Here is a 22,522-nt window from a genome sequence, read left to right on the forward strand (position 1 = left end):
GTGTTTGATTTAGAGTTCCAAATACATCTATCAATATAGGAGAAAACAGAGTGAAACGCAAAAATTCAAACTGTTACTGGAAACGAACGCTTCAACATAGAAGAACGAAATTTGGGGAACCAAGTGGGCTTAGTGTACTGATCATTACCTGAAAGTATCATGCAGTTTGGGTGAAAAAATATTTGCTGAGATTTCTGGAGACTCGTAATTTTTGGAAGCTTGCAACCCCTTTCAATGAAAGTGTTTCTCGCCAGTCACTGCTTAGGGCTACATGAAAAAGAAACAAAACTTAGAGTTAGAATGTGAAACTGCTTTACTGTGTCAAGTTTCAAGAAGCTAGCACAAACCGTGTTTGATTTAGAGTTCCAAATACATCTATCAATATAGGAGAAAACAGAGTGAAATGCCAGAGTGGAAACTGTTAGTGTAAACGAACGCTTCAACATAGAAGAATGAAATTTGGAGAACCGAGTGGGCTTAGTGTACTGATCATTACCTGAAAGTATCATCCAGTTTGGGTGAAAAAGTATTTGCTGAGATTTCTGGAGACTCGTAATTTTTGGAAGCTTGCAACCCCTTTCAATGAAGGGGTTTCTCGCCAGTCACTGCTTAAAGCTACATGAAAAGGAAACTAAACATAGAGTTAGAATGTGAAACTGCTTTACTGTGTCAAGTTTCAAGAAGCTAGCACAAACCGTGTTTGATTTAGTGTTCCAAATACATCTATCAATATAGGAGAAAACAGAGTGAAACGACAAAATTCAAACTGTTACTGGAAACGAACGCTTCAACATAGAAGAACGAAATTTGGGGAACCAAGTGGGCTTAGTGTACTGATCATTACCTGAAAGTATCATGCAGTTTGGGTGAAAAAATATTTGCTGAGATTTCTGGAGACTCGTAATTTTTGGAAGCTTGCAACCCCTTTCAATGAAAGTGTGTCTCGCAAGTCACTGCTTAAAGCTACATGAAAAGGAAACAAAACATAGAGTTAGAATGTGAAACTGCTTTACTGTGTCAAGTTTCAAGAAGCTAGCACAAACCGTGTTTGATTTAGAGTTCCAAATACATCTATCAATATAGGAGAAAACAGAGTGAAATGCCAGAATGGAAACTGTTACTGGAAACGAACGCTTCAACATAGAAGAATGAAATTTGGAGAACCAAGTGGGCTTAGTGTACTGATCATTACCTGAAAGTATCATCCAGTTTGGGTGAAAAAATATTTGATGAGATTTCTGGAGACTCGTAATTTTTGGAAGCTTGCAACCCCTTTCAATGAAAGTGTTTCTCGCCAGTCACTGCTTAAAGCTACATGAAAAGGAAACAAAACATAGAGTTAGAATGTGAAACTGCTTTACTGTGTCAAGTTTCATGAAGCTAGCACAAACCGTGTTTGATTTAGAGTTCCAAATACATCTATCAATATAGGAGAAATCAGAGTGAAATGCCAGAGTGGAAACTGTTAGTGTAAACGAACGCTTCAACATAGAAGAACGAAATTTGGGGAACCAAGAGGGCTTAGTGTACTGATCATTACCTGAAAGTATCATCTAGTTTGGGTGAAAAAATATTTGCTGAGTTTTCTGAAGACTCGTAATTTTTGGAAGCTTGCAACCCCTTTCAATGAAAGTGTTTCTCGGCAGTCACTGCTTAGGGCTACATGAAAAGGAAACAAAACATAGAGTTACAATGTGAAACTGCTTTACTGTGTCAAGTTTCAAGAAGCTAGCACAAACCGTGTTTGATTTAGAGTTCCAAATACATCTATCAATATAGGAGAAAACAGAGTGAAACGCAAAAATTCAAACTGTTACTGGAAACGAACGCTTCAACATAGAAGAACGAAATTTGGGGAACCAAGTGGGCTTAGTGTACTGATCATTACCTGAAAGTATCATGCAGTTTGGGTGAAAAAATATTTGCTGAGATTTCTGGAGACTCGTAATTTTTGGAAGCTTGCAACCCCTTTCAATGAAAGTGTTTCTCGCCAGTCACTGCTTAGGGCTACATGAAAAAGAAACAAAACATAGAGTTAGAATGTGAAACTGCTTTACTGTGTCAAGTTTCAAGAAGCTAGCACAAACCGTGTTTGATTTAGAGTTCCAAATACATCTATCAATATAGGAGAAAACAGAGTGAAATGCCAGAGTGGAAACTGTTAGTGTAAACGAACGCTTCAACATAGAAGAATGAAATTTGGAGAACCGAGTGGGCTTAGTGTACTGATCATTACCTGAAAGTATCATCCAGTTTGGGTGAAAAAGTATTTGCTGAGATTTCTGGAGACTCGTAATTTTTGGAAGCTTGCAACCCCTTTCAATGAAGGGGTTTCTCGCCAGTCACTGCTTAAAGCTACATGAAAAGGAAACAAAACATAGAGTTAGAATGTGAAACTGCTTTACTGTGTCAAGTTTCAAGAAGCTAGCACAAACCGTGTTTGATTTAGTATTCCAAATACATCTATCAATATAGGAGAAAACAGAGTGAAACGACAAAATTCAAACTGTTACTGGAAACGAACGCTTCAACATAGAAGAACGAAATTTGGGGAACCAAGTGGGCTTAGTGTACTGATCATTACCTGAAAGTATCATGCAGTTTGGGTGAAAAAATATTTGCTGAGATTTCTGGAGACTCGTAATTTTTGGAAGCTTGCAACCCCTTTCAATGAAAGTGTGTCTCGCAAGTCACTGCTTAAAGCTACATGAAAAGGAAACAAAACATAGAGTTAGAATGTGAAACTGCTTTACTGTGTCAAGTTTCAAGAAGCTAGCACAAACCGTGTTTGATTTAGAGTTCCAAATACACCTATCGATATAGGAGAAAACAGAGTGAAACGACAAAATTCAAACCGTTACTGGAAACGAACGCTTCAACATAGAAGAACGAAATTTGTGGAACCAAGAGGGCTTAGTGTACTGATCATTACCTGAAAGTATCATCCAGTTTGGGTGAAAAAATATTTGCTGAGATTTCTGGAGACTCGTAATTTTTGGAAGCTTGCAACCCCTTTCAATGAAAGTGTTTCTCGCCAGTCACTGCTTAGGGCTACATGAAAAGGAAACAAAACATAGAGTTAGAATGTGAAACTGCTTTACTGTGTCAAGTTTCAAGAAGCTAGCACAAACCGTGTTTGATTTAGAGTTCCAAATACATCTATCAATATAGGAGAAAACAGAGTGAAACGCAAAAATTCAAACTGTTACTGGAAACGAACGCTTCAACATAGAAGAACGAAATTTGGGGAACCAAGTGGGCTTAGTGTACTGATCATTACCTGAAAGTATCATGCAGTTTGGGTGAAAAAATATTTGCTGAGATTTCTGGAGACTCGTAATTTTTGGAAGCTTGCAACCCCTTTCAATTAAAGTGTTTCTCGCCAGTCACTGCTTAGGGCTACATGAAAAAGAAACAAAACATAGAGTTAGAATGTGAAACTGCTTTACTGTGTCAATTTTCAAGAAGCTAGCACAAACCGTGTTTGATTTAGAGTTCCAAATACATCTATCAATATAGGAGAAAACAGAGTGAAATGCCAGAGTGGAAATTGTTAGTGTAAACGAACGCTTCAACATAGAAGAACGAAATATGGAGAACCAAGTGGGCCAAGTGTACTGATCATTACCTGAAAGTATCATCCAGTTTGGGTGAAAAAATATTTGCTGAGATTTCTGGAGACTTGTAATTTTTAGAAGCTTGCAACCCCTTTCAATGAAAGTGTTTCTCGCCAGTCTCTGCTTATGGCTACAAGAAAAGGAAACAAAACATAGAGTTAGAATGTGAAACTGCTTTACTGTGTCAAGTTTCAAGAAGCTAGCACAAACCGTGTTTGATTTAGAGTTCCAAATACATCTATCAATATAGGAGAAAACAGAGTGAAATGCCAGAATGGAAACTGTTACTGGAAACGAACGCTTCAACATAGAAGAACGAAATTTGGGGAACCAAGTGGGCTTAGTGTACTGATCATTACCTGAAAGTATTATGCAGTTTGGGTGAAAAAATATTTGCTGAGATTTCTGGAGACTCGTAATTTTTGGAAGCTTGCAACCCCTTTCAATGAAAGTGTTTCTCGCCAGTCACTGCTTAGGGCTACATGAAAAGGAAACAAAACATAGAGTTAGAATGTGAAACTGCTTTACTGTGTCAAGATTCAAGAAGCTAGCACAAACCGTGTTTGATTTAGAGTTCCAAATACATCTATCAATATAGGAGAAAACAGAGTGAAATGCCAGAATGGAAACTGTTACTGGAAACGAACGCTTCAACATAGAAGAATGAAATTTGGAGAACCAAGTGGGCTTAGTGTACTGATCATTACCTGAAAGTATCATCCAGTTTGGGTGAAAAAATATTTGCTGAGATTTCTGGAGACTCGTAATTTTTGGAAGCTTGCAACCCCTTTCAATGAAAGTGTTTCTCGCCAGTCACTGCTTAAAGCTACATGAAAAGGAAACAAAACATAGAGTTACAATGTGAAACTGCTTTACTGTGTGAAGTTTCAAGAAGCTAGCACAAACCGTGTTTGATTTAGAGTTCCAAATACATCTATCAATATAGGAGAAAACAGAGTGAAATGCCAGAATGGAAACTGTTACTGGAAACGAACGCTTCAACATAGAAGAACGAAATTTGGAGAACCAAGTGGGCCAAGTGTACTGATCATTACGTGAAAGTATCATCCAGTTTGGGTGAAAAAATATTTGCTGAGATTTCTGGAGACTCGTAATTTTTAGAAGCTTGCAACCCCTTTCAATGAAAGTGTTTCTCGCCAGTCACTGCTTAAAGCTACATGAAAAGGAAACAAAACATAGAGTTAGAATGTGAAACTGCTTTACTGTGTCAAGTTTCAAGAAGCTAGCACAAACCGTGTTTGATTTAGAGTTCCAAATACATCTATCAATATAGGAGAAAACAGAGTGAAACGACAAAATTCAAACTGTTACTGGAAACGAACGCTTCAACATAGAAGAACGAAATTTGGGGAACCAAGAGGGCTTAGTGTACTGATCATTACCTGAAAGTATCATCTAGTTTGGGTGAAAAAATATTTGCTGAGATTTCTGAAGACTCGTAATTTTTGGAAGCTTGCAACCCCTTTCAATGAAAGTGTTTCTCGGCAGTCACTGCTTAGGGCTACATGAAAAGGAAACAAAACATAGAGTTACAATGTGAAACTGCTTTACTGTGTCAAGTTTCAAGAAGCTAGCACAAACCGTGTTTGATTTAGAGTTCCAAATACATCTATCAATATAGGAGAAAACAGAGTGAAATGCCAGAATGGAAACTGTTACTGGAAACGAACGCTTCAACATAGAAGAATGAAATTTGGAGAACCAAGTGGGCTTAGTGTACTGATCATTACCTGAAAGTATCATCCAGTTTGGGTGAAAAAATATTTGCTGAGATTTCTGGAGACTCGTAATTTTTGGAAGCTTGCAACCCCTTTCAATGAAAGTGTTTCTCGCCAGTCACTGCTTAAAGCTACATGAAAAGGAAACAAAACATAGAGTTACAATGTGAAACTGCTTTACTGTGTGAAGTTTCAAGAAGCTAGCACAAACCGTGTTTGATTTAGAGTTCCAAATACATCTATCAATATAGGAGAAAACAGAGTGAAATGCCAGAATGGAAACTGTTACTGGAAACGAACGCTTCAACATAGAAGAACGAAATTTGGAGAACCAAGTGGGCCAAGTGTACTGATCATTACGTGAAAGTATCATCCAGTTTGGGTGAAAAAATATTTGCTGAGATTTCTGGAGACTCGTAATTTTTAGAAGCTTGCAACCCCTTTCAATGAAAGTGTTTCTCGCCAGTCACTGCTTAAAGCTACATGAAAAGGAAACAAAACATAGAGTTAGAATGTGAAACTGCTTTACTGTGTCAAGTTTCAAGAAGCTAGCACAAACCGTGTTTGATTTAGAGTTCCAAATACATCTATCAATATAGGAGAAAACAGAGTGAAACGACAAAATTCAAACTGTTACTGGAAACGAACGCTTCAACATAGAAGAACGAAATTTGGGGAACCAAGAGGGCTTAGTGTACTGATCATTACCTGAAAGTATCATCTAGTTTGGGTGAAAAAATATTTGCTGAGATTTCTGAAGACTCGTAATTTTTGGAAGCTTGCAACCCCTTTCAATGAAAGTGTTTCTCGGCAGTCACTGCTTAGGGCTACATGAAAAGGAAACAAAACATAGAGTTACAATGTGAAACTGCTTTACTGTGTCAAGTTTCAAGAAGCTAGCACAAACCGTGTTTGATTTAGAGTTCCAAATACATCTATCAATATAGGAGAAAACAGAGTGAAACGCAAAAATTCAAACTGTTACTGGAAACGAACGCTTCAACATAGAAGAACGAAATTTGGGGAACCAAGTGGGCTTAGTGTACTGATCATTACCTGAAAGTATTATGCAGTTTGGGTGAAAAAATATTTGCTGAGATTTCTGGAGACTCGTAATTTTTGGAAGCTTGCAACCCCTTTCAATGAAAGTGTTTCTCGCCAGTCACTGCTTAGGGCTACATGAAAAGGAAACAAAACATAGAGTTAGAATGTGAAACTGCTTTACTGTGTCAAGATTCAAGAAGCTAGCACAAACCGTGTTTGATTTAGAGTTCCAAATACATCTATCAATATAGGAGAAAACAGAGTGAAATGCCAGAATGGAAACTGTTACTGGAAACGAACGCTTCAACATAGAAGAATGAAATTTGGAGAACCAAGTGGGCTTAGTGTACTGATCATTACCTGAAAGTATCATCCAGTTTGGGTGAAAAAATATTTGCTGAGATTTCTGGAGACTCGTAATTTTTGGAAGCTTGCAACCCCTTTCAATGAAAGTGTTTCTCGCCAGTCACTGCTTAAAGCTACATGAAAAGGAAACAAAACATAGAGTTACAATGTGAAACTGCTTTACTGTGTGAAGTTTCAAGAAGCTAGCACAAACCGTGTTTGATTTAGAGTTCCAAATACATCTATCAATATAGGAGAAAACAGAGTGAAATGCCAGAATGGAAACTGTTACTGGAAACGAACGCTTCAACATAGAAGAACGAAATTTGGAGAACCAAGTGGGCCAAGTGTACTGATCATTACGTGAAAGTATCATCCAGTTTGGGTGAAAAAATATTTGCTGAGATTTCTGGAGACTTGTAATTTTTAGAAGCTTGCAACCCCTTTCAATGAAAGTGTTTCTCGCCAGTCACTGCTTAAAGCTACATGAAAAGGAAACAAAACATAGAGTTAGAATGTGAAACTGCTTTACTGTGTCAAGTTTCAAGAAGCTAGCACAAACCGTGTTTGATTTAGAGTTCCAAATACATCTATCAATATAGGAGAAAACAGAGTGAAACGACAAAATTCAAACTGTTACTGGAAACGAACGCTTCAACATAGAAGAACGAAATTTGGGGAACCAAGAGGGCTTAGTGTACTGATCATTACCTGAAAGTATCATCTAGTTTGGGTGAAAAAATATTTGCTGAGATTTCTGAAGACTCGTAATTTTTGGAAGCTTGCAACCCCTTTCAATGAAAGTGTTTCTCGGCAGTCACTGCTTAGGGCTACATGAAAAGGAAACAAAACATAGAGTTACAATGTGAAACTGCTTTACTGTGTCAAGTTTCAAGAAGCTAGCACAAACCGTGTTTGATTTAGAGTTCCAAATACATCTATCAATATAGGAGAAAACAGAGTGAAACGCAAAAATTCAAACTGTTACTGGAAACGAACGCTTCAACATAGAAGAACGAAATTTGGGGAACCAAGTGGGCTTAGTGTACTGATCATTACCTGAAAGTATCATGCAGTTTGGGTGAAAAAATATTTGCTGAGATTTCTGGAGACTCGTAATTTTTGGAAGCTTGCAACCCCTTTCAATGAAAGTGTTTCTCGCCAGTCACTGCTTAGGGCTACATGAAAAAGAAACAAAACTTAGAGTTAGAATGTGAAACTGCTTTACTGTGTCAAGTTTCAAGAAGCTAGCACAAACCGTGTTTGATTTAGAGTTCCAAATACATCTATCAATATAGGAGAAAACAGAGTGAAATGCCAGAGTGGAAACTGTTAGTGTAAACGAACGCTTCAACATAGAAGAACGAAATATGGAGAACCAAGTGGGCCAAGTGTACTCATCATTACCTGAAAGTATCATCCAGTTTGGGTGAAAAAATATTTGCTGAGATTTCTGGAGACTCGTAATTTTTAGAAGCTTGCAACCCCTTTCAATGAAAGTGTTTCTCGCCAGTCTCTGCTTAGGGCTACAAGAAAAGGAAACAAAACATAGAGTTAGAATGTGAAACTGCTTTACTGTGTCAAGTTTCAAGAAGCTAGTACAAACCGTGTTTGATTTAGAGTTCCAAATACATCTATCAATATAGGAGAAAACAGAGTGAAATGCCAGAATGGAAACTGTTACTGGAAACGAACGCTTCAACATAGAAGAACGAAATTTGGAGAACCAAGTGGGCCAAGTGTACTGATCATTACATGAAAGTATCATCCAGTTTGGGTGAAAAAATATTTGCTGAGATTTCTGGAGACTTGTAATTTTTAGAAGCTTGCAACCCCTTTCAATGAAAGTGTTTCTCGCCAGTCACTGCTTAAAGCTACATGAAAAGGAAACAAAACATAGAGTTAGAATGTGAAACTGCTTTACTGTGTCAAGTTTCAAGAAGCTAGCACAAACCGTGTTTGATTTAGAGTTCCAAATACATCTATCAATATAGGAGAAAACAGAGTGAAATGCCAGAGTGGAAACTGTTAGTGTAAACGAACGCTTCAACATAGAAGAACGAAATTTGGGGAACCAAGAGGGCTTAGTGTACTGATCATTACCTGAAAGTATCATCTAGTTTGGGTGAAAAAATATTTGCTGAGATTTCTGAAGACTCGTAATTTTTGGAAGCTTGCAACCCCTTTCAATGAAAGTGTTTCTCGGCAGTCACTGCTTAGGGCTACATGAAAAGGAAACAAAACATAGAGTTACAATGTGAAACTGCTTTACTGTGTCAAGTTTCAAGAAGCTAGCCCAAACCGTGTTTGATTTAGAGTTCCAAATACATCTATCAATATAGGAGAAAACAGAGTGAAACGACAAAATTCAAACTGTTACTGGAAACGAACGCTTCAACATAGAAGAACGAAATTTGGGGAACCAAGTGGGCTTAGTGTACTGATCATTACCTGAAAGTATCATGCAGTTTGGGTGAAAAAATATTTGCTGAGATTTCTGGAGACTCGTAATTTTTGGAAGCTTGCAACCCCTTTCAATGAAAGTGTTTCTCGCCAGTCACTGCTTAGGGCTACATGAAAAAGAAACAAAACTTAGAGTTAGAATGTGAAACTGCTTTACTGTGTCAAGTTTCAAGAAGCTAGCACAAACCGTGTTTGATTTAGAGTTCCAAATACATCTATCAATATAGGAGAAAACAGAGTGAAATGCCAGAGTGGAAACTGTTAGTGTAAACGAACGCTTCAACATAGAAGAATGAAATTTGGAGAACCGAGTGGGCTTAGTGTACTGATCATTACCTGAAAGTATCATCCAGTTTGGGTGAAAAAGTATTTGCTGAGATTTCTGGAGACTCGTAATTTTTGGAAGCTTGCAACCCCTTTCAATGAAGGGGTTTCTCGCCAGTCACTGCTTAAAGCTACATGAAAAGGAAACAAAACATAGAGTTAGAATGTGAAACTGCTTTACTGTGTCAAGTTTCAAGAAGCTAGCACAAACCGTGTTTGATTTAGTGTTCCAAATACATCTATCAATATAGGAGAAAACAGAGTGAAACGACAAAATTCAAACTGTTACTGGAAACGAACGCTTCAACATAGAAGAACGAAATTTGGGGAACCAAGTGGGCTTAGTGTACTGATCATTACCTGAAAGTATCATGCAGTTTGGGTGAAAAAATATTTGCTGAGATTTCTGGAGACTCGTAATTTTTGGAAGCTTGCAACCCCTTTCAATGAAAGTGTGTCTCGCAAGTCACTGCTTAAAGCTACATGAAAAGGAAACAAAACATAGAGTTAGAATGTGAAACTGCTTTACTGTGTCAAGTTTCAAGAAGCTAGCACAAACCGTGTTTGATTTAGAGTTCCAAATACATCTATCGATATAGGAGAAAACAGAGTGAAACGACAAAATTCAAACCGTTACTGGAAACGAACGCTTCAACATAGAAGAACGAAATTTGGGGAACCAAGAGGGCTTAGTGTACTGATCATTACCTGAAAGTATCATCCAGTTTGGGTGAAAAAATATTTGCTGAGATTTCTGGAGACTCGTAATTTTTGGAAGCTTGCAACCCCTTTCAATGTAAGTGTTTCTCGCCTGTCACTGCTTAGGGCTACATGAAAAGGAAACAAAACATAGAGTTAGAATGTGAAACTGCTTTACTGTGTCAAGTTTCAAGAAGCTAGCACAAACCGTGTTTGATTTAGAGTTCCAAATACATCTATCAATATAGGAGAAAACAGAGTGAAACGCAAAAATTCAAACTGTTACTGGAAACGAACGCTTCAACATAGAAGAACGAAATTTGGGGAACCAAGTGGGCTTAGTGTACTGATCATTACCTGAAAGTATCATGCAGTTTGGGTGAAAAAATATTTGCTGAGATTTCTGGAGACTCGTAATTTTTGGAAGCTTGCAACCCCTTTCAATTAAAGTGTTTCTCGCCAGTCACTGCTTAGGGCTACATGAAAAAGAAACAAAACATAGAGTTAGAATGTGAAACTGCTTTACTGTGTCAATTTTCAAGAAGCTAGCACAAACCGTGTTTGATTTAGAGTTCCAAATACATCTATCAATATAGGAGAAAACAGAGTGAAATGCCAGAGTGGAAACTGTTAGTGTAAACGAACGCTTCAACATAGAAGAACGAAATATGGAGAACCAAGTGGGCCAAGTGTACTGATCATTACCTGAAAGTATCATCCAGTTTGGGTGAAAAAATATTTGCTGAGATTTCTGGAGACTTGTAATTTTTAGAAGCTTGCAACCCCTTTCAATGAAAGTGTTTCTCGCCAGTCTCTGCTTATGGCTACAAGAAAAGGAAACAAAACATAGAGTTAGAATGTGAAACTGCTTTACTGTGTCAAGTTTCAAGAAGCTAGCACAAACCGTGTTTGATTTAGAGTTCCAAATACATCTATCAATATAGGAGAAAACAGAGTGAAATGCCAGAATGGAAACTGTTACTGGAAACGAACGCTTCAACATAGAAGAATGAAATTTGGAGAACCGAGTGGGCTTAGTGTACTGATCATTACCTGAAAGTATCATGCAGTTTGGGTGAAAAAATATTTGCTGAGATTTCTGGAGACTCGTAATTTTTGGAAGCTTGCAACCCCTTTCAATGAAAGTGTTTCTCGCCAGTCACTGCTTAGGGCTACATGAAAAGGAAACAAAACATAGAGTTAGAATGTGAAACTGCTTTACTGTGTCAAGTTTCAAGAAGCTAGCATAAACCGTGTTTGATTTAGAGTTCCAAATACATCTATCAATATAGGAGAAAACAGAGTGAAATGCCAGAATGGAAACTGTTACTGGAAACGAACGCTTCAACATAGAAGAATGAAATTTGGAGAACCAAGTGGGCTTAGTGTACTGATCATTACCTGAAAGTATCATCCAGTTTGGGTGAAAAAATATTTGCTGAGATTTCTGGAGACTCGTAATTTTTGGAAGCTTGCAACCCCTTTCAATGAAAGTGTTTCTCGCCAGTCACTGCTTAAAGCTACATGAAAAGGAAACAAAACATAGAGTTACAATGTGAAACTGCTTTACTGTGTGAAGTTTCAAGAAGCTAGCACAAACCGTGTTTGATTTAGAGTTCCAAATACATCTATCAATATAGGAGAAAACAGAGTGAAATGCCAGAATGGAAACTGTTACTGGAAACGAACGCTTCAACATAGAAGAACGAAATTTGGAGAACCAAGTGGGCCAAGTGTACTGATCATTACGTGAAAGTATCATCCAGTTTGGGTGAAAAAATATTTGCTGAGATTTCTGGAGACTCGTAATTTTTAGAAGCTTGCAACCCCTTTCAATGAAAGTGTTTCTCGCCAGTCACTGCTTAAAGCTACATGAAAAGGAAACAAAACATAGAGTTAGAATGTGAAACTGCTTTACTGTGTCAAGTTTCAAGAAGCTAGCACAAACCGTGTTTGATTTAGAGTTCCAAATACATCTATCAATATAGGAGAAAACAGAGTGAAAAGACAAAATTCAAACTGTTACTGGAAACGAACGCTTCAACATAGAAGAACGAAATTTGGGGAACCAAGAGGGCTTAGTGTACTGATCATTACCTGAAAGTATCATCTAGTTTGGGTGAAAAAATATTTGCTGAGATTTCTGAAGACTCGTAATTTTTGGAAGCTTGCAACCCCTTTCAATGAAAGTGTTTCTCGGCAGTCACTGCTTAGGGCTACATGAAAAGGAAACAAAACATAGAGTTACAATGTGAAACTGCTTTACTGTGTCAAGTTTCAAGAAGCTAGCACAAACCGTGTTTGATTTAGAGTTCCAAATACATCTATCAATATAGGAGAAAACAGAGTGAAACGCAAAAATTCAAACTGTTACTGGAAACGAACGCTTCAACATAGAAGAACGAAATTTGGAGAACCAAGTGGGCCAAGTGTACTGATCATTACATGAAAGTATCATCCAGTTTGGGTGAAAAAATATTTGCTGAGATTTCTGGAGACTCGTAATTTTTAGAAGCTTGCAACCCCTTTCAATGAAAGTGTTTCTCGCCAGTCACTGCTTAAAGCTACATGAAAAGGAAACAAAACATGGAGTTACAATGTGAAACTGCTTTACTGTGTCAAGTTTCAAGAAGCTAGCACAAACCGTGTTTGATTTAGAGTTCCAAATACATCTATCAATATAGGAGAAAACAGAGTGAAATGCCAGAATGGAAACTGTTACTGGAAACGAACGCTTCAACATAGAAGAATGAAATTTGGAGAACCAAGTGGGCTTAGTGTACTGATCATTACCTGAAAGTATCATCCAGTTTGGGTGAAAAAATATTTGATGAGATTTCTGGAGACTCGTAATTTTTGGAAGCTTGCAACCCCTTTCAATGAAAGTGTTTCTCGCCAGTCACTGCTTAAAGCTACATGAAAAGGAAACAAAACATAGAGTTAGAATGTGAAACTGCTTTACTGTGTCAAGTTTCATGAAGCTAGCACAAACCGTGTTTGATTTAGAGTTCCAAATACATCTATCAATATAGGAGAAATCAGAGTGAAATGCCAGAGTGGAAACTGTTAGTGTAAACGAACGCTTCAACATAGAAGAACGAAATTTGGGGAACCAAGAGGGCTTAGTGTACTGATCATTACCTGAAAGTATCATCTAGTTTGGGTGAAAAAATATTTGCTGAGTTTTCTGAAGACTCGTAATTTTTGGAAGCTTGCAACCCCTTTCAATGAAAGTGTTTCTCGGCAGTCACTGCTTAGGGCTACATGAAAAGGAAACAAAACATAGAGTTACAATGTGAAACTGCTTTACTGTGTCAAGTTTCAAGAAGCTAGCACAAACCGTGTTTGATTTAGAGTTCCAAATACATCTATCAATATAGGAGAAAACAGAGTGAAACGCAAAAATTCAAACTGTTACTGGAAACGAACGCTTCAACATAGAAGAACGAAATTTGGGGAACCAAGTGGGCTTAGTGTACTGATCATTACCTGAAAGTATCATGCAGTTTGGGTGAAAAAATATTTGCTGAGATTTCTGGAGACTCGTAATTTTTGGAAGCTTGCAACCCCTTTCAATGAAAGTGTTTCTCGCCAGTCACTGCTTAGGGCTACATGAAAAAGAAACAAAACTTAGAGTTAGAATGTGAAACTGCTTTACTGTGTCAAGTTTCAAGAAGCTAGCACAAACCGTGTTTGATTTAGAGTTCCAAATACATCTATCAATATAGGAGAAAACAGAGTGAAATGCCAGAGTGGAAACTGTTAGTGTAAACGAACGCTTCAACATAGAAGAATGAAATTTGGAGAACCGAGTGGGCTTAGTGTACTGATCATTACCTGAAAGTATCATCCAGTTTGGGTGAAAAAGTATTTGCTGAGATTTCTGGAGACTCGTAATTTTTGGAAGCTTGCAACCCCTTTCAATGAAGGGGTTTCTCGCCAGTCACTGCTTAAAGCTACATGAAAAGGAAACAAAACATAGAGTTAGAATGTGAAACTGCTTTACTGTGTCAAGTTTCAAGAAGCTAGCACAAACCGTGTTTGATTTAGTGTTCCAAATACATCTATCAATATAGGAGAAAACAGAGTGAAACGACAAAATTCAAACTGTTACTGGAAACGAACGCTTCAACATAGAAGAACGAAATTTGGGGAACCAAGTGGGCTTAGTGTACTGATCATTACCTGAAAGTATCATGCAGTTTGGGTGAAAAAATATTTGCTGAGATTTCTGGAGACTCGTAATTTTTGGAAGCTTGCAACCCCTTTCAATGAAAGTGTGTCTCGCAAGTCACTGCTTAAAGCTACATGAAAAGGAAACAAAACATAGAGTTAGAATGTGAAACTGCTTTACTGTGTCAAGTTTCAAGAAGCTAGCACAAACCGTGTTTGATTTAGAGTTCCAAATACATCTATCAATATAGGAGAAAACAGAGTGAAATGCCAGAATGGAAACTGTTACTGGAAACGAACGCTTCAACATAGAAGAATGAAATTTGGAGAACCAAGTGGGCTTAGTGTACTGATCATTACCTGAAAGTATCATCCAGTTTGGGTGAAAAAATATTTGATGAGATTTCTGGAGACTCGTAATTTTTGGAAGCTTGCAACCCCTTTCAATGAAAGTGTTTCTCGCCAGTCACTGCTTAAAGCTACATGAAAAGGAAACAAAACATAGAGTTAGAATGTGAAACTGCTTTACTGTGTCAAGTTTCATGAAGCTAGCACAAACCGTGTTTGATTTAGAGTTCCAAATACATCTATCAATATAGGAGAAATCAGAGTGAAATGCCAGAGTGGAAACTGTTAGTGTAAACGAACGCTTCAACATAGAAGAACGAAATTTGGGGAACCAAGAGGGCTTAGTGTACTGATCATTACCTGAAAGTATCATCTAGTTTGGGTGAAAAAATATTTGCTGAGTTTTCTGAAGACTCGTAATTTTTGGAAGCTTGCAACCCCTTTCAATGAAAGTGTTTCTCGGCAGTCACTGCTTAGGGCTACATGAAAAGGAAACAAAACATAGAGTTACAATGTGAAACTGCTTTACTGTGTCAAGTTTCAAGAAGCTAGCACAAACCGTGTTTGATTTAGAGTTCCAAATACATCTATCAATATAGGAGAAAACAGAGTGAAACGCAAAAATTCAAACTGTTACTGGAAACGAACGCTTCAACATAGAAGAACGAAATTTGGGGAACCAAGTGGGCTTAGTGTACTGATCATTACCTGAAAGTATCATGCAGTTTGGGTGAAAAAATATTTGCTGAGATTTCTGGAGACTCGTAATTTTTGGAAGCTTGCAACCCCTTTCAATGAAAGTGTTTCTCGCCAGTCACTGCTTAGGGCTACATGAAAAGAAACAAAACATAGAGTTAGAATGTGAAACTGCTTTACTGTGTCAAGTTTCAAGAAGCTAGCACAAACCGTGTTTGATTTAGAGTTCCAAATACATCTATCAATATAGGAGAAAACAGAGTGAAATGCCAGAGTGGAAACTGTTAGTGTAAACGAACGCTTCAACATAGAAGAATGAAATTTGGAGAACCGAGTGGGCTTAGTGTACTGATCATTACCTGAAAGTATCATCCAGTTTGGGTGAAAAAGTATTTGCTGAGATTTCTGGAGACTCGTAATTTTTGGAAGCTTGCAACCCCTTTCAATGAAGGGGTTTCTCGCCAGTCACTGCTTAAAGCTACATGAAAAGGAAACAAAACATAGAGTTAGAATGTGAAACTGCTTTACTGTGTCAAGTTTCAAGAAGCTAGCACAAACCGTGTTTGATTTAGTGTTCCAAATACATCTATCAATATAGGAGAAAACAGAGTGAAACGACAAAATTCAAACTGTTACTGGAAACGAACGCTTCAACATAGAAGAACGAAATTTGGGGAACCAAGTGGGCTTAGTGTACTGATCATTACCTGAAAGTATCATGCAGTTTGGGTGAAAAAATATTTGCTGAGATTTCTGGAGACTCGTAATTTTTGGAAGCTTGCAACCCCTTTCAATGAAAGTGTGTCTCGCAAGTCACTGCTTAAAGCTACATGAAAAGGAAACAAAACATAGAGTTAGAATGTGAAACTGCTTTACTGTGTCAAGTTTCAAGAAGCTAGCACAAACCGTGTTTGATTTAGAGTTCCAAATACATCTATCGATATAGGAGAAAACAGAGTGAAACGACAAAATTCAAACCGTTACTGGAAACGAACGCTTCAACATAGAAGAACGAAATTTGGGGAACCAAGAGGGCTTAGTGTACTGATCATTACCTGAAAGTATCATCCAGTTTGGGTGAAAAAATATTTGCTGAGATTTCTGGAGACTCGTAATTTTTGGAAGCTTGCAACCCCTTTCAATGTAAGTGTTTCTCGCCTGTCACTGCTTAGGGCTACATGAAAAGGAAACAAAACATAGAGTTAGAATGTGAAACTGCTTTACTGTGTCAAGTTTCAAGAAGCTAGCACAAACCGTGTTTGATTTAGAGTTCCAAATACATCTATCAATATAGGAGAAAACAGAGTGAAACGCAAAAATTCAAACTGTTACTGGAAACGAACGCTTCAACATAGAAGAACGAAATTTGGGGAACCAAGTGGGCTTAGTGTACTGATCATTACCTGAAAGTATCATGCAGTTTGGGTGAAAAAATATTTGCTGAGATTTCTGGAGACTCGTAATTTTTGGAAGCTTGCAACCCCTTTCAATTAAAGTGTTTCTCGCCAGTCACTGCTTAGGGCTACATGAAAAAGAAACAAAACATAGAGTTAGAATGTGAAACTGCTTTACTGTGTCAATTTTCAAGAAGCTAGCACAAACCGTGTTTGATTTAGAGTTCCAAATACATCTATCAATATAGGAGAAAACAGAGTGAAATGCCAGAGTGGAAACTGTTAGTGTAAACGAACGCTTCAACATAGAAGAACGAAATATGGAGAACCAAGTGGGCCAAGTGTACTGATCATTACCTGAAAGTATCATCCAGTTTGGGTGAAAAAATATTTGCTGAGATTTCTGGAGACTTGTAATTTTTAGAAGCTTGCAACCCCTTTCAATGAAAGTGTTTCTCGCCAGTCTCTGCTTATGGCTACAAGAAAAGGAAACAAAACATAGAGTTAGAATGTGAAACTGCTTTACTGTGTCAAGTTTCAAGAAGCTAGCACAAACCGTGTTTGATTTAGAGTTCCAAATACATCTATCAATATAGGAGAAAACAGAGTGAAATGCCAGAATGGAAACTGTTACTGGAAACGAACGCTTCAACATAGAAGAATGAAATTTGGAGAACCGAGTGGGCTTAGTGTACTGATCATTACCTGAAAGTATCATGCAGTTTGGGTGAAAAAATATTTGCTGAGATTTCTGGAGACTCGTAATTTTTGGAAGCTTGCAACCCCTTTCAATGAAAGTGTTTCTCGCCAGTCACTGCTTAGGGCTACATGAAAAGGAAACAAAACATAGAGTTAGAATGTGAAACTGCTTTACTGTGTCAAGGTTCAAGAAGCTAGCACAAACCGTGTTTGATTTAGAGTTCCAAATACATCTATCAATATAGGAGAAAACAGAGTGAAATGCCAGAATGGAAACTGTTACTGGAAACGAACGCTTCAACATAGAAGAATGAAATTTGGAGAACCAAGTGGGCTTAGTGTACTGATCATTACCTGAAAGTATCATCCAGTTTGGGTGAAAAAATATTTGCTGAGATTTCTGGAGACTCGTAATTTTTGGAAGCTTGCAACCCCTTTCAATGAAAGTGTTTCTCGCCAGTCACTGCTTAAAGCTACATGAAAAGGAAACAAAACATAGAGTTACAATGTGAAACTGCTTTACTGTGTGAAGTTTCAAGAAGCTAGCACAAACCGTGTTTGATTTAGAGTTCCAAATACATCTATCAATATAGGAGAAAACAGAGTGAAATGCCAGAATGGAAACTGTTACTGGAAACGAACGCTTCAACATAGAAGAACGAAATTTGGAGAACCAAGTGGGCCAAGTGTACTGATCATTACGTGAAAGTATCATCCAGTTTGGGTGAAAAAATATTTGCTGAGATTTCTGGAGACTCGTAATTTTTAGAAGCTTGCAACCCCTTTCAATGAAAGTGTTTCTCGCCAGTCACTGCTTAAAGCTACATGAAAAGGAAACAAAACATAGAGTTAGAATGTGAAACTGCTTTACTGTGTCAAGTTTCAAGAAGCTAGCACAAACCGTGTTTGATTTAGAGTTCCAAATACATCTATCAATATAGGAGAAAACAGAGTGAAAAGACAAAATTCAAACTGTTACTGGAAACGAACGCTTCAACATAGAAGAACGAAATTTGGGGAACCAAGAGGGCTTAGTGTACTGATCATTACCTGAAAGTATCATCTAGTTTGGGTGAAAAAATATTTGCTGAGATTTCTGAAGACTCGTAATTTTTGGAAGCTTGCAACCCCTTTCAATGAAAGTGTTTCTCGGCAGTCACTGCTTAGGGCTACATGAAAAGGAAACAAAACATAGAGTTACAATGTGAAACTGCTTTACTGTGTCAAGTTTCAAGAAGCTAGCACAAACCGTGTTTGATTTAGAGTTCCAAATACATCTATCAATATAGGAGAAAACAGAGTGAAACGCAAAAATTCAAACTGTTACTGGAAACGAACGCTTCAACATAGAAGAACGAAATTTGGGGAACCAAGTGGGCTTAGTGTACTGATCATTACCTGAAAGTATCATGCAGTTTGGGTGAAAAAATATTTGCTGAGATTTCTGGAGACTCGTAATTTTTGGAAGCTTGCAACCCCTTTCAATGAAAGTGTTTCTCGCCAGTCACTGCTTAGGGCTACATGAAAAAGAAACAAAACTTAGAGTTAGAATGTGAAACTGCTTTACTGTGTCAAGTTTCAAGAAGCTAGCACAAACCGTGTTTGATTTAGAGTTCCAAATACATCTATCAATATAGGAGAAAACAGAGTGAAATGCCAGAGTGGAAACTGTTAGTGTAAACGAACGCTTCAACATAGAAGAACGAAATATGGAGAACCAAGTGGGCCAAGTGTACTCATCATTACCTGAAAGTATCATCCAGTTTGGGTGAAAAAATATTTGCTGAGATTTCTGGAGACTCGTAATTTTTAGAAGCTTGCAACCCCTTTCAATGAAAGTGTTTCTCGCCAGTCTCTGCTTAGGGCTACAAGAAAAGCAAACAAAACATAGAGTTAGAATGTGAAACTGCTTTACTGTGTCAAGTTTCAAGAAGCTAGTACAAACCGTGTTTGATTTAGAGTTCCAAATACATCTATCAATATAGGAGAAAACAGAGTGAAATGCCAGAATGGAAACTGTTACTGGAAACGAACGCTTCAACATAGAAGAACGAAATTTGGAGAACCAAGTGGGCCAAGTGTACTGATCATTACATGAAAGTATCATCCAGTTTGGGTGAAAAAATATTTGCTGAGATTTCTGGAGACTCGTAATTTTTAGAAGCTTGCAACCCCTTTCAATGAAAGTGTTTCTCGCCAGTCACTGCTTAAAGCTACATGAAAAGGAAACAAAACATAGAGTTACAATGTGAAACTGCTTTACTGTGTCAAGTTTCAAGAAGCTAGCACAAACCGTGTTTGATTTAGAGTTCCAAATACATCTATCAATATAGGAGAAAACAGAGTGAAATGCCAGAATGGAAACTGTTACTGGAAACGAACGCTTCAACATAGAAGAATGAAATTTGGAGAACCAAGTGGGCTTAGTGTACTGATCATTACCTGAAAGTATCATCCAGTTTGGGTGAAAAAATATTTGATGAGATTTCTGGAGACTCGTAATTTTTGGAAGCTTGCAACCCCTTTCAATGAAAGTGTTTCTCGCCAGTCACTGCTTAAAGCTACATGAAAAGGAAACAAAACATAGAGTTAGAATGTGAAACTGCTTTACTGTGTCAAGTTTCATGAAGCTAGCAGAAACCGTGTTTGATTTAGAGTTCCAAATACATCTATCAATATAGGAGAAATCAGAGTGAAATGCCAGAGTGGAAACTGTTAGTGTAAACGAACGCTTCAACATAGAAGAACGAAATTTGGGGAACCAAGAGGGCTTAGTGTACTGATCATTACCTGAAAGTATCATCTAGTTTGGGTGAAAAAATATTTGCTGAGTTTTCTGAAGACTCGTAATTTTTGGAAGCTTGCAACCCCTTTCAATGAAAGTGTTTCTCGGCAGTCACTGCTTAGGGCTACATGAAAAGGAAACAAAACATAGAGTTACAATGTGAAACTGCTTTACTGTGTCAAGTTTCAAGAAGCTAGCACAAACCGTGTTTGATTTAGAGTTCCAAATATATCTATCAATATAGGAGAAAACAGAGTGAAACGCAAAAATTCAAACTGTTACTGGAAACGAACGCTTCAACATAGAAGAACGAAATTTGGGGAACCAAGTGGGCTTAGTGTACTGATCATTACCTGAAAGTATCATGCAGTTTGGGTGAAAAAATATTTGCTGAGATTTCTGGAGACTCGTAATTTTTGGAAGCTTGCAACCCCTTTCAATGTAAGTGTTTCTCGCCAGTCACTGCTTAGGGCTACATGAAAAAGAAACAAAACTTAGAGTTAGAATGTGAAACTGCTTTACTGTGTCAAGTTTCAAGAAGCTAGCACAAACCGTGTTTGATTTAGAGTTCCAAATACATCTATCAATATAGGAGAAAACAGAGTGAAATGCCAGAGTGGAAACTGTTAGTGTAAACGAACGCTTCAACATAGAAGAATGAAATTTGGAGAACCGAGTGGGCTTAGTGTACTGATCATTACCTGAAAGTATCATCCAGTTTGGGTGAAAAAGTATTTGCTGAGATTTCTGGAGACTCGTAATTTTTGGAAGCTTGCAACCCCTTTCAATGAAGGGGTTTCTCGCCAGTCACTGCTTAAAGCTACATGAAAAGGAAACAAAACATAGAGTTAGAATGTGAAACTGCTTTACTGTGTCAAGTTTCAAGAAGCTAGCACAAACCGTGTTTGATTTAGTGTTCCAAATACATCTATCAATATAGGAGAAAACAGAGTGAAACGACAAAATTCAAACTGTTACTGGAAACGAACGCTTCAACATAGAAGAACGAAATTTGGGGAACCAAGTGGGCTTAGTGTACTGATCATTACCTGAAAGTATCATGCAGTTTGGGTGAAAAAATATTTGCTGAGATTTCTGGAGACTCGTAATTTTTGGAAGCTTGCAACCCCTTTCAATGAAAGTGTGTCTCCCAAGTCACTGCTTAAAGCTACATGAAAAGGAAACAAAACATAGAGTTAGAATGTGAAACTGCTTTACTGTGTCAAGTTTCAAGAAGCTAGCACAAACCGTGTTTGATTTAGAGTTCCAAATACATCTATCAATATAGGAGAAAACAGAGTGAAATGCCAGAATGGAAACTGTTACTGGAAACGAACGCTTCAACATAGAAGAACGAAATTTGGAGAACCAAGTGGGCCAAGTGTACTGATCATTACGTGAAAGTATCATCCAGTTTGGGTGAAAAAATATTTGCTGAGATTTCTGGAGACTCGTAATTTTTAGAAGCTTGCAACCCCTTTCAATGAAAGTGTTTCTCGCCAGTCACTGCTTAAAGCTACATGAAAAGGAAACAAAACATAGAGTTAGAATGTGAAACTGCTTTACTGTGTCAAGTTTCAAGAAGCTAGCACAAACCGTGTTTGATTTAGAGTTCCAAATACATCTATCAATATAGGAGAAAACAGAGTGAAAAGACAAAATTCAAACTGTTACTGGAAACGAACGCTTCAACATAGAAGAACGAAATTTGGGGAACCAAGAGGGCTTAGTGTACTGATCATTACCTGAAAGTATCATCTAGTTTGGGTGAAAAAATATTTGCTGAGATTTCTGAAGACTCGTAATTTTTGGAAGCTTGCAACCCCTTTCAATGAAAGTGTTTCTCGGCAGTCACTGCTTAGGGCTACATGAAAAGGAAACAAAACATAGAGTTACAATGTGAAACTGCTTTACTGTGTCAAGTTTCAAGAAGCTAGCACAAACCGTGTTTGATTTAGAGTTCCAAATACATCTATCAATATAGGAGAAAACAGAGTGAAACGCAAAAATTCAAACTGTTACTGGAAACGAACGCTTCAACATAGAAGAACGAAATTTGGGGAACCAAGTGGGCTTAGTGTACTGATCATTACCTGAAAGTATCATGCAGTTTGGGTGAAAAAATATTTGCTGAGATTTCTGGAGACTCGTAATTTTTGGAAGCTTGCAACCCCTTTCAATGAAAGTGTTTCTCGC

This window comes from Spermophilus citellus, assembly GCF_964194105.1.
Source record: "Spermophilus citellus genome assembly, chromosome: 4".
Taxonomy (NCBI): domain Eukaryota; kingdom Metazoa; phylum Chordata; class Mammalia; order Rodentia; family Sciuridae; genus Spermophilus; species Spermophilus citellus.